Genomic DNA, 13,318 nt, shown 5'->3' on the forward strand with positions numbered 1-13,318 from the left:
GCAAATTGTTTATCACGCACACGGTTGTTGTTGAGACTAGCTGCAAGACGGTAGACTTCCTCAATAGTTTCCAGTTGAGCTGCTTCAATAGAATCGCGCATAGCAGGAAGTAGACCATTGATGTACTTGGTTATCATTCGCTTAGGAGTAGAAACCAAGTGAGGAACGATCAAACTGAGCTGCTTAAAACGGGTAGTATAAGCCAGATTATCATCACCAATCTGCTTCAAGTGCCAGAACTCTTCTTCAAGCTTCAGTTGTTCATGGGGAGGGCAGAACTCAAGCATCATCAGTTCACGCACCTCGGCCCATGGAAGAGCATAGGCTTCTTCATTCGAACGGATGTTTCTCTCATTTGACCACCACTCCAACGCTCTGTCTTGAAACATTCCAGTCGCACTCCTAGTCTTTAGGTGATCTGGGCACTCGCTGTTAATGAAGGTAACCTCGATGCTGTCAAACCACTCGAGCATAGCAGTCACCCTATCACTGCCCGTGAAAGGCTTAGGATTGCAAGAGATGAAATGCTTGTAGGTGAACTTTGTGGGCTTTTGCTTTTCAGCCTTTGAGTCCACAGAGGATGGAGGAGTGTTTGATCCCTAGACCTCAGAGACGATCTTTGGCACGACTCGAGCTATCTGGTCGGCCATGAAAGACATCATCTTTTTCTGAGACTTCTCCCTGGATCTCTTGAGAGTGTCGGATAGCTTTCGAGAAGACATCCTAAAGATCCAACAAGAGGATCGTATAACTGTAAATTCACGAAGTCTCACAATATAGATTCACACACGAATAGACTAAAGACTCAACAAGATTCACATAGACACCGCAAACCCACGACCTTCGCATGGCATGTTTGTACGAAGTGTGGCAACATGTCAGAAGCGCTTATATATAGGAAGTACCAGCGGCATATCCACCACGCTTCGGGCACATCGCTTCTGCCCTGTACTCGGTGTCATGTTACATGTCGCAATTGCCAATCATAACAACACACACATAGATTGACCCGATAGATTTCAATAGATCCAACACCACGAAACTACGACCTTCGCATGGCACGTTGTACGAAGTTTGGCAATATGTCAGAAACGCTTATATATAGGAAGTACCAGCGGCGTATCCACCACGCTTCGGACACATTGTTTCTGCCTCGTACGCGGTGTCATGTTATGTTTCGCAAAACACACTCATCATCATAGAGTCACATAGTTTTCAATAGATGCAATAGATTCCCACAGATTCAATGGATTCAATAGATTCCATAGATTCAACAGATTCAATAAATTCCATAGATTCAATAGATTCAATAGTTTCACTTATATTAGTGTTATTGTCAACGCAATCCCACATGGCACGTGCTACGAAAGTTCGGCAACATGACGGAAGCATTTATGTATAGGAAGTACCAGCGGCATATCCACCATGCTTCAATCATGCCACGTCTCCCTCGTCGTCGGTGTCATGATTTACTAGCCACAACATTAGATTAACCAAATAGATTCAACAACATAGATTATCCCAACTAATTCTCATAGATTACCCAATAGATTCGCATAGTTTAGAGTTAACAACCTCATCATAGTCTAAAACAACAAAATCCCGCATGGCACATGATACGAAAATTCGGCAACATGACGGAAGCACTTATATATAGGAAGTACCAACGGCATATCCACCATGCTTCGATCATGCCGCGTCCCCCTCTTCGTCGGTGTCATGCTTTGTTAACCACAACATTAAGCTTCACCACAAACTTTCGCCAATTAGACTTCCACAACTTTAACTCGAGCCTACAAAACTATGAACTTCCCTTAGCGCATGATACGAAGGTTCGGTAGCATGCCAGAAACGCTTATATATAGGAAGTATCAGCGGCGTATCCACCACGCTTCGGACATGCCACTTCCACCTCGTCTTCGGCGCTAGGCTACGTTTCATATTTTGTTACTCAAAACAACACATGCATAGATTACACATTGATTTCCTCATAGTTTACACGAGTAGCTTCCATAGCTTAGATTTCAACATCCTCATTACTGGTCTGCAAACACTAAGTTTCGCATGGCACTTGGTACGGAAGTTGGTAACATGCCAGAAACATTTATACATAGGAAGTACCAGCGGCGTATCCACCATGTTTCAGACATGTCACTTCTGTCTCGTATTCTATGCCATGTTACCTTTAGTGTTTCACAAACCCAACGACACATAGATTCATCAAATAGATTTACATAGCATCATGATTCCCACATAGATTGAATAAAGCTTCATAAATTTAGTTTGATCCTGAGATTAGAGTTAATGTTTTAGATTGCGGACATACGTGTGATCTTGTAAAAAGTCTCAAAATTAGACGAAGAATCAAGAATAAACGAAGAATTAAGTTTAAAACCACATGAAAATCGAGATAGCATAAAAGATAGCTCATAAACATAGAGTGTTCCGGGTAGAGGAACGGTGACTAACCAAAGTGATTCTAATCCCTTTCGAATTGAGGTAACGTGTCTTGACTTACTTAGACAAATACGTCATCGTTGTTAGGCCTTCGATATTCGTCCTTTTGGTCATTTCACGTACTCAATTGAATGGAAATTCTGAGACCTTGGCGTGACATAAAACATCAAAGAGTGGGACTAGTTGTCAAGATCTAAGTTTCACCTCTAACTTGACAACATCGTACCCTAATAGCATTGGTACTTATCCGCAGACAAGACCTACTAGAATAATATGGAGATTTCCCATCAAGGTTCGGATGTCACTCCTGACTGGAAGGAAAACCTCGTGCAAAATGCAAACACTGATTGACAGTGTTTTCAGAGTATTGAGTGTATATTGTATCATCCTTAGGAAAGGCATGTAATGTTTAGCAGAGAAACTGTGCTGCTAGGAAGCAGATACGGCAGAATACATAAGTCTTAAACAACAAATAAGAGTCAAGATTCCTAGAACTATAGACTAGGGCAAGTATTCCTACTTATCCTAATTCCCTATAGTTGTGGCTCTAATACCAATCTGTCACACCCCAACCGATGGCGGAAACATCGGGGTGCGAGCACTAAGCGTTCAGATTGCTCATGAGATTCCATAACACTAGATATTTCAATAGTAATTAGATTGATTTCATGCAATAATTTTCTAGATCAAACATCAACATCAACTATCAAGAACAAAACATAACAAATATTGTTCAAATTGTTTCAAATGATTCTAGATTAGACTATGATGTGTTTCTAAGCAACATCCTAGCTTGTTTCGACAATCCTAGCATCCTGTCAGCCTGCAACATGTATTAAAATAGAGTCAGTACAAAATGTACCGGCGAGTATACAAGTTTGAGTATATAGATTAGTAGATCAAAACAACTCATATCCACAATGTAAGTAATAAAAATAGTTTCAGTCGTGCTAGCGTCGCAGTCCAACCAGTGATAGCCCAAGTATCCCGATGCTTTAGCGTTTACCCAAGACTCAAGGTAAACTAGAATCCTATAGCGCTACTATTGTTAAGGCGGAACTACACACTTCTGGATTAAACGTCACATAGCACGAAGAATCAAGAATCAAGAATCACAAGTTTCATGTACACATAGGATAGAGTTTAGATTCAAAAGTGTCAAGTCTCGTAGTTTATAGAATACATGTTACATCCCAAAGTTTAAAACAAAAAAGGGATCGAGTATACTCACAGTGATTACTTAACGGTTAAGACCATTATTGGATCAAAGGGAGCTCTTTTAGAATTAGCCTGATTAGATTACAACAGATAAGAGTCGGGCAGAATAACGAGATTGTACAAAGTGTCGGAATCAGTCACTGGATTAGATGGCCGTCCGATCGGATGGCCATCCGATCGGGTTGCCAGTCGATAGGGGTGACAATGTGTGAGGGAACGGATGGTTGTCCGATCGGATTGCCACTCGATCGGGAGACTAATGTGTGAGTGGGACGGGTAGCTGTCCGATCGGATGGCTATCCGATTGGATTGCCACTTGATCCATGTGTCAAATGTTGTTAAGGGTCTTGGTTGCTGTGATCAGATGGTCGTTCGATCGGATGGCTATCCGATCGGGTCGCCATTCGATCAAGGGTTCCAAAGTTTCAAGTTTTCTGAAAAAGTTTCTAAGTGTTGAAAGGTTATGAGACAAGTGTCACCTGATCGAGTGGCTGTTCGATCGGATGGCTATCCGATCGGATGGGCGCTCGATTGAGTGGTCTTTGTCCCGTTTATAACTTTGTAAAGTTTCTAAGTTTCTGGTTTAATGATGACGGCACGGTATGTATCGAGACAGCGGTAAACTCATCAACATACAGCCGTTCTGATCGGATGGGAATCACCCCTGCCCAATCAGTCGTCTGTTCATAACGAGTTTATGTCGGGATCCGTATTCCGACCATCTTCTCCGGCAACAATCCGTTTCCCAATCAACACCAGACCATTCATCAAGTCTACAGTCCTTTTAGACCCGGATTCCACCGTTTAAAGTGAAAAGTTGAAGAAAAGATGAAGATAATCTTCAAGTTTTATTATGAAAAATATTAGATCTAGCTTAGATTCGGTGAAAAACACATGGAATTCCTCATATCTGAGCTAGATCTTACCAGGAATGACATCATATTGTAGTTTGTACAAACCACCATGATGACATCATCCTCAAGAACTCAGATCTAAGAGATTCCACGGTGAAAAGTGTGATTTCAAAGGAAAATCACGTAGAGAATGATGTGTAGATCAAGAAAGTACAAGATTCTAGTGTAAAACGTACCGGAATCGTCGAGAAATCGAAGAAATGTGGTGTGCATGCGTCTGGGTCGAGTGAGGCTGTCGCATCAGTGAAGGACTGATGTGACAGGCCTATTTATAGTGTGGGAGAGAGACTAGGGCGGTGTGCAGCGGATCGGATGGTGGGTTGATCGAGTGGCCATCCGATCGGGTGGCTATCCGATCGGACAGCCATCTGTTCCCTTGTGAGGAGCAGTGGGATCTCTTTTCCTCAACTCTTCCAACTTTTTGTAAGTGGCTAAAACTTATCCTCTGACCACCTTGTGACCTGGTTCCTTGACCCATAATCAGCTATTATCAGTTCTTCTTTCATTCTTTTCAACTGTAGGGTCCTTTCTGTTACATTCTTCTTGTACTTGGCTCATACTGGAGGAGTCTGCTTTACCTTGTTTTTGATCATTTCTTGAATTCTGGCTGTTTCCTTTTTCTAACTCACTGATGGTCCATTCCTTGTACTGGTGCTTTTCTGCCCTGTACTTCTTGTAAGCCATGATATATTCAAGATAGTCTTTCCTCATACTTTCATCATCTCTTTCAGACAGTTTTTGACAAAGGTCTTTTGAGAACTGTTCTAAAGTTCTGACCTTGGTGAGCAGGTATTGCAGATTTCTCTGAATCTCTTTATCAGACTTTCCCTCTGTATCCCTTTTAGATATATCTTCTACTTGTTAAGCTTTTATTTTGAGATACTCTTCAATGTTTCTTGGGAAAGGATAACCTTGAATAGAAGGAAGTTTCCTTTTTGCAGGGTCATCTGCAGAGTAAAAAAGACTTTATCTCTTCTTTGACTGCTGGAAGATCCAATGGGTATTGTAATCCCATAGGAACAATAGCAGTGTTTGAGTTTAGAACTTGAGCTGATGATAATGGAACAGGGTTTGGAATGGTGACAAGGGACAGTGGTTGTGTAGATGTTGGAGTTGGGGAAGTATCATCTTCCAGTACAATGTTGGTTACCCTTCTCCTTTTTGGCTTTGGAGAAGTTGATGGAGTGTTTGTTGGTTGAGTGGTGGTGATTGAAGTGGTAAGTGTCTGACTAACAGTTGTTGTAACAACTAGTGTTTCAACCACTGTTGTCACTACAACAGTTGATGTGTCAACTGTTGTCTTCTGCTTTTTGGCAGGTGGTGTTGGTGGTGGTGAGGTTATTTTTGGTGGGCCAGTGGATTGAATGTGAGTTGATGTAGTATTGATGACAGTTGTTGGGGTAACATCTGTTGAAACCACTAAAGTACCAACAGCTGTTGATACAATAGGTGTCTCAACATCTGTTGGTTTGGAGGTTTGATAAGAGGAACTTTTAGGGGTTTGAGGAGTATGTTTTGTGATTCTGGAAGGTGTGGATTTGGGTTGCCTTACTTTTCTAGTAGGCTGTCTTCTTTTAGGTTTACCCTGCTCTTCCTTGGGTTCAGAAGTACCCTGCTCTTCCTTTTCCATCAAAACTTTCTTCTCCTACTCAAACCTTTTAATCCCTTTTATTTCCATTGACTCTTTCATGTTTGCTTTTAGATCAGCAAAGGCATTTTGAGTCTCATCAACCTTTTTGGAACCATCTGGCCTTGGGATTTCCACAACCAGTTTAGATCTTGGATCTGGTTCAATGTATAGACCATCTTCATATCCCTTTTTCTTTTTCTCCCCCTTTTTGGCATCATCAGGAGGATTATCAACAAAGATGATTGAAGGAGGAGCAGTGCCAGTGGTTTGTAGTAAATGGGCCTTAATTGCCTTGATATCTGCTTGTGTGTCCTTGAACCTAGCTTCCATCAAATTTCTGATCTTTTGAATTTGAACTTCATGTTGTTGATTAGCATATTGTCTTTGTTGATGAAGCATAGGTTGAAATAGCTTCCAGAGCTCAGCAGAGGATGGAGCAGAAGTTTCAGATGTTGCAGCAGTGGGTGTAGCCTTTTGAGTTTGTAACAGTTGTTGCAGCATAGACTTGATGTCTGCAACAGATGTGTCCAGTTTATGAACCCTCTCCGTCAATTCTTTGTATTTTAAACCATCACCCAAGTTAATGGGATCATTTGATTTCCCACCAGTGGTGGTTGTATCAGTGGTTGACTTAGGGAAAGTTTCCCAGAAATCATCCACTGATGCCCCTTTTTCTTGGTACTGGGGACTTCTTCCTTCAGCGGAGGTTACCATTTTTAGTGTACCAGTGTATAAAGGAAGCACACCACTGGACACTATGGTTCCCAAAGAAGAAATTGCCTTCAAGGGAGTCTCACTTATGAAACTACTGTCCAAGTGTAAACCAGTGGGTTTAACACTTGTAGTAGTTGCTCCACTTGAACTACTGACAGGAATTACTTGTAATTCCTGCAGTGTAACCTCCTCAGCTATTGGTGGGTTAGCAGAGATAGAGACACCAGACTCAGTCAATTGTTGTGGCATATTCTCATTGATAGGTGATTGAGAAGAACGATTTGTGTCTGGGCAATATCAAGTGCATCCAATAAAGGTATCATGGATGGTGGAAGTTGTGCAGTGAGGATAGGGGTAGAAAGAGAATTTGCCCCGGGAGGTGGGCTGTGGATGATGGAATCAAGTGATTCCAGAGCATCATAACGTGGTGTCCCTGTGGATACAACCTAATCTTTTTGAGAAGATGCAGGAGGAGTTTTAGGCTCAGGTTGAGGTCTTTCTTCCAACTGCTGTGAGGAAGTAGCAGCAGTGGTTATTGGTGACTTTTGTGTTGTCACAGGTATAACCTCTGGGACCTCATCTTCCAGAGTTACCTTTTTGATGGGTTTCGGGGGCTTTTGGATATTTTTCTTTTTGGGTCTTTTGGTGATTTTAGTTCTGGGTTTCACAGTAGTGGTTGTGCTGCTGTGATCACCTTGAGCAGTGGGCTCAACAGCAGATGCCTGAGGAGCAGTGGTTGCTGCTAAATTCTACTCAGGCACCTCTGTTTGTGTTTTGGAAGGTTTTGACAGCCTTGTAAATGTTTCAGAAGTTAGGCTGTTCATTTGAAAAGGATTTCCTTGAATAAGCACATGAGCATTATCCTTTGAAAATTTCTTTTGAAAGTAAAAACTTAAAAACCTTTGAAATAATAAAAATGATTTTTTATTAACATTTTTGACAAGATTATTGAAGATCTCCTGGGAATAGTTAAAACTTTCTTTATTTAGTATAGCATAGCCCAGGTATTGGATCTTCAATGGAATTTCATTGAAAGCAGTGGTTTTGTTTGACACACACATTAGGAGGATATTAAATAAAAACCTTGTGGCAGGTGGAAAACTGCCCTTTTGTAAAGTATCTTTTTTCATTTCTTCTTCATGCCCTCTCTCAATGAAATCAGTTTGATACTCTGTTTTTGGGAAAGAGTTTTTACCTGTAAGATCATCGAGTTCAAAAACCTCCGAAATGGTTTGAGGTGTGATGGAGACTAAAATACCCTTTATTGATGAAGTAATGGCTAAGTGCTTTTTGTCCTTAGTTTCAAGTTTAGCATTTTTCCAGAATTCTTGTTGGGTTTCCAGGTAAATCGGAGCATCATAGGTCAACAAAGTTTTGTACTTTGAAGACGAAAGAGCATCAATTACGGAGTTGAAGGTGGTGGTGTGACTTGGCTTTTCAAGTATACACAAGTAATTTTGAGGAGTTTTGAATGGAAGAGCCATGATGAATCGAAGATGGTTAAGAACGAATGAAGAAGATGAGTGATTTGTGAGAGAATTTGGGAGAAACTGCTTGGTGAAGGGAATTTTGAATTCGATTCGACAGTGAAAACCTTGTTTGGTGTTTTGATCGGGGTTTTATAGGTGGAAAAAGTGTATGCTGACGTGGCAGCGGTTACAAAAGATCTGACGGCTAAGTACTGTCCACGTGACAACCTCTTATGAATAATGGATGACAGTTGTTAGGAAACCACTGATGGAACAATATCAGTGGTTTACAACGGTAAGAATGAAAACAGTGGCTGACTATAACTATCAGTGGATTAAAACACTGAGATTTACCAACAGTGATTAATAATGAAAATGAGAGAACAGAGTTTGACTTTCAGCAGTGGACAGCATTCAGCAGAACAGATGTTTGAACCACAAACAGTGGTTATGGCAAACTTTTAAGGATTAATGAAAATTTTCATTTTTAGCTATTTTTAAGGATGGATTTTTGATTTTCTGAAAACATTTTAATGCTTTTATTCATAGAAAAACAGGATTTTGCCTGTTATTCCATGTTCAGCATGCCAATCCTAGAGATCAAGCTTTCAAAGGTGGATGTGTCTAAAGCTTTTGTTAGTGTGACAACTGCCACTTTACGGTAACTTTTCACACTTAAAATACTCATTTTAGCTACATTTTTAGCTACATTTTTTATTCATTTTGAACATCCGAACTGCTTATTTCGTGACATACACATAGAATACTCAAGGAATACTTACTTAGGATGCATATGACTCATTTTTATTAAGTACATTTGGAACAGTTTAAACAATGCATCGAAACTACTAGAAAAGCACCTAATAAACTAGTATTCTGACGAAAAAGCAGAATCCGCAGAAAATCATCTAAACGACATCTTTAGGACTTAGACGAAAGTCCAACATCTTATATATATTAAACCCTAACTAGGAATACAAGGGTTTGATTTAAATCCTTTCCGAAGTCCGATAACACTAAAAATTGCCCGAAAAGCACTAAAAGCGATGATTTCAACATTTTTCCGCAGAAATTCTGCTGAAATCAGCTTTCTAATATTTTTACGACATGTAAAAATATTATTTGACATATAATTCATGTGAGGATACATTCGGGTAATATCCGAGCCAATAACTACATCAATTCACACATGTTTCGCAACTTAGCGTTCAAATAACATCTAACCGAAACAATTCGAAACAAATGTCCGAACGATATCAAATCTTTTTTTTTTATGGTCATCTAGTGTTAATCGGATCATTTTGGTCTAGTAATGATCATTTAACACCCTTTAAACACTTAAACACTTATACTTATAAACTACCTAAAACATCTAACTAAGAACTCTAGCATTTTTACTAAGTAATTCAAGAAGGAAAAGCAAAGGGAACCCCCCCCCCATTCACGGTTGCAACACCCCTTGTGGGCCCCACTTTTCTTTCAACTTGTTACCAATAATATCTAGATATTTACTTCATGTTGCAACTTGATACAAGTGGTGAAATGTGATCATTGTAGCAACTAGTTACCTTCTTTTTCTAACCCTTTCATTCATGCATTTCACCTCCTATCTTCACAACACCAAAAGCTCCCAACAACACCCCATTTTCGGTCAAGAACACCCCTCCCCCATCTTCATTTTCAAGCCACTTTCATGATGATCAAGATGCATTTTCATGGAACTTAGGAGGATCTAAGACAACCACAAGTTGAAGCAAGCATTTCCATTCATCTAAGAGCTTTCAACCATCAAATCTTCATCTTCTTTGCTTCTTATTTTCACCTAGATCATCCCTAGCCAAGAGCTAGAAGTGAGACTTCTAAATCCTTTATTTTCATACTTGTTTATGTATTTATTGTTAAAGAACAACTTATAACTAAAACAACAATACAAAACAAGATGAAAATATAAAGAAGCAAAATAATAATCATGATATAAAAGTGTGTTTATGTTGTGAGTTAAAGATGATTACTTGCATATTTGATCTAGTTTTGATGATTAGCATAAAAATAACTTGTTAGATGATGTTTAAAAACATAATCTAACAAGTGTACATGAAAATGTTTAAGAGTTTTTGTTAAACATAAATGTTTAGATGGAGGATCATGATCTTTGATTTTGTTAAAGTATGTAAGGTTGTTAACTAAAAATAATGCTTTTACAAGTTATAAAAGGAAAACATACAAGATGGGTTTTTATGAAAAGCTTGTTAAAACTAGAAGTAAAATATGATTTTTGGACTAGTAAACATATGTAAAGATCATACCAAAACCCTACATGATTATGAGTTCATCTTGATAAGTTATGTTATAAATCTCATATGTTTTTATTAAGAAAAATATGAGAAGATTAGTGGTGATTTTATAAGAAAAAGATGTGTTTTTATTAAACATGGCAAAGTCCATATTTCTAATAAAATATGGCCAAGTTTTTCTTAAAAATCATAAGTTACAAAAACTATTATTTTTGACAAAATATTTATTAGATTAAAAAGATTTTAAAGAATAGTTTTTATAAAAGCAAAGTTTGATATAAATATATATTTTTGAGAAAATATATATTTAGTTAACTTAACAACTTATGTGCTATGTGTCATTTGTTTGTATTAGTTATATTTATGATAACTAGGAACTTGAATACAATGATACAAATGAACACAATGTACATTTCGACTAAAGTCTTACAAGACTACATTTAAATACATCTTATAAACACCTTACGGACATTCCGAGCTTTCGAACACAACTTATGGTCAAAACGGACGACGGGCGAATCTATGAACATATCGCCATTCCGAGGAAGTTACTACGACGTTTAGGCGATCTTTCGACACGAATACATACACATCACCGAAAACAATATCCGAATGTTTTGAAACTTATAAAAACTATTGTGTATTCTTTTAACTAAAAAAAAAAAACCTATACTTAGTAATTTTTATAAAAATGAAAGAATATATTTTTAACAAATGGGCTTCTCTTATAACAAATGGGCTATTTTACGAATGGGCTTATTTTTAACAAATGGGCTTATTTTATAACAAATGGGCTATTTTTACAAATGGGCTTATCATCCTAAATGGGCTTAACATAAATACATGGGCTAAGCCCAATACCAAAACTTATGGGCTAAGCCCAATACCCAACATATGGGCCAAGGCCCAATAACATAAAGCCCAATAACATTTGGGCCCAACACTATTGAGGCCCAACACTATTTAGGCCCAACACTATTTAGGCCCAACACTATTGAGGCCCAACACTATTTAGGCCCAACACTATTGAAGCCCAACACTATTTTGGCCCAATAACATGAATTCTTGGGCTAAGCCCAATGACATATAAATTGGTAAAAGTTATCAATTAATACATCTAAGACACAGTTCAATGAATAACAAAGACATACAATTCTTAACACATATTCAAGATAAAAGACTTGTACTCAAGTCATTATAAGACCGAAGTGTCTAACAAATATAGAACGTTTGTAGGTGGTGATACTATTCAGGACGACCGTACGTCAGATCACAGTTACTTACCATTCACGGACGCAATTCTGTGAGTTCATGTCCCCTATTCATTTAAATGTTTTACAACTTTACAACTATCGGGGAAAATACATGTTCAACGTATGTTAAAGTTAGGGAATGAAACACCTTAGATCATGTGCGAATTAGGGTTATACATCTAAGCACCATTAATCCAGTTTGGACCTAGGTACAAGTGGTTAGATCTAATGGGTTTTGGCGAGCCCCACTCTTGGTCATGGACCCATACGGAAGAGTGCTTTTGTGTCCCAGTCGATAGGAATCGGCATAAAATCGTCTAGGGTTGGATTGCTTCCTTATTCGTCACACATATTAATGTCCTCGCGAAACATTAATGATCAACGATTTCATTGACGCTTTACATACTACATCATTACATACAGATACATTTTATACAACTCACATTTTATGGATACATTTTATACAACTCACATTTTATGGATACATTTTATACAACTCACATTTTACAGATACATCTCATCCAACTAAACTGCATGAACTCGCCAACTTTTGTTGATGTTTTCAAACTTAACATGTATTTCAGGGAATTAGTGGACCATGCAGACATTTCAGTCAAGGAAAGCAAGTATCAAGACTCCATGCCACCATTTAAAGGGTTTGCCCGTTATATACCGCCTCTTTGCGGTGATATAGTGGTCAAAGCCTTGACATTTTAAGACTTACATTTCGAAGTATAAAACAATGACAACTTATTTTCATTTGATGGTTTGTAACCAATACATTTAACTTATTTGCGTTCTTTTGAAACGATTATGACAATGGCATTGGAGCTTGTTTTTATTCATTTAGTATGTTCACTTATATTGTTATGCAATGAGAACTGATCAGATCACACCTCGCGCTTCCGCTACGAGCGGGTGTGACAGATTGGTATCAGAGCATCGATTGTAGTGAACCAGGATTCTTTCTCGAGTCTAAGTCTACAATCACTAGGGACCTCTCACGAAAACCTCTTGTTCATGTTGAACAGATTATAAATAAAATTGGACAGGTCAAAAGGTTTTCATTGCATAAACATTTTTCAAGGTCCACTACAACAAAAATTCACTTCACATAAATCAAGCGAGGACATTTCCATGGGTGAAGTCTATGAGAAATAGACACATTACATTAACAGACTATGTGCCTGCAATACATTACACTATCAGTTTACGCATTATAAACAATTTACAAGTTTAGCTTATACAAGATAGAAATCCTTGATTGATAGGATTTTACATGATTATATACATACATTATTCATATATGTGTTGTATAAAATATTTGGCAAGAACAAAATGCCTTCAACTCCGAATTCCATTGTCATCC

The 13,318-nt window shown here is 38.4% G+C and overlaps 1 long non-coding RNA gene across 1 annotated transcript; it reads left to right on the top strand.

Moving 5' to 3' along the window:
* The first annotated feature begins 9,865 nt into the window (after positions 1–9,865).
* On the top strand, positions 9,866–12,573 carry LOC118481233. Its single transcript, XR_004864970.1, has 3 exons — positions 9,866–10,252; positions 11,933–11,999; positions 12,534–12,573. It is a non-coding gene; the product is annotated as an uncharacterized LOC118481233 (long non-coding RNA).
* The last annotated feature ends 745 nt before the right edge of the window (positions 12,574–13,318 follow it).

Source organism: Helianthus annuus, chromosome 1 (assembly GCF_002127325.2).
Source record: "Helianthus annuus cultivar XRQ/B chromosome 1, HanXRQr2.0-SUNRISE, whole genome shotgun sequence".
Taxonomy (NCBI): Eukaryota; Viridiplantae; Streptophyta; class Magnoliopsida; order Asterales; family Asteraceae; genus Helianthus; species Helianthus annuus.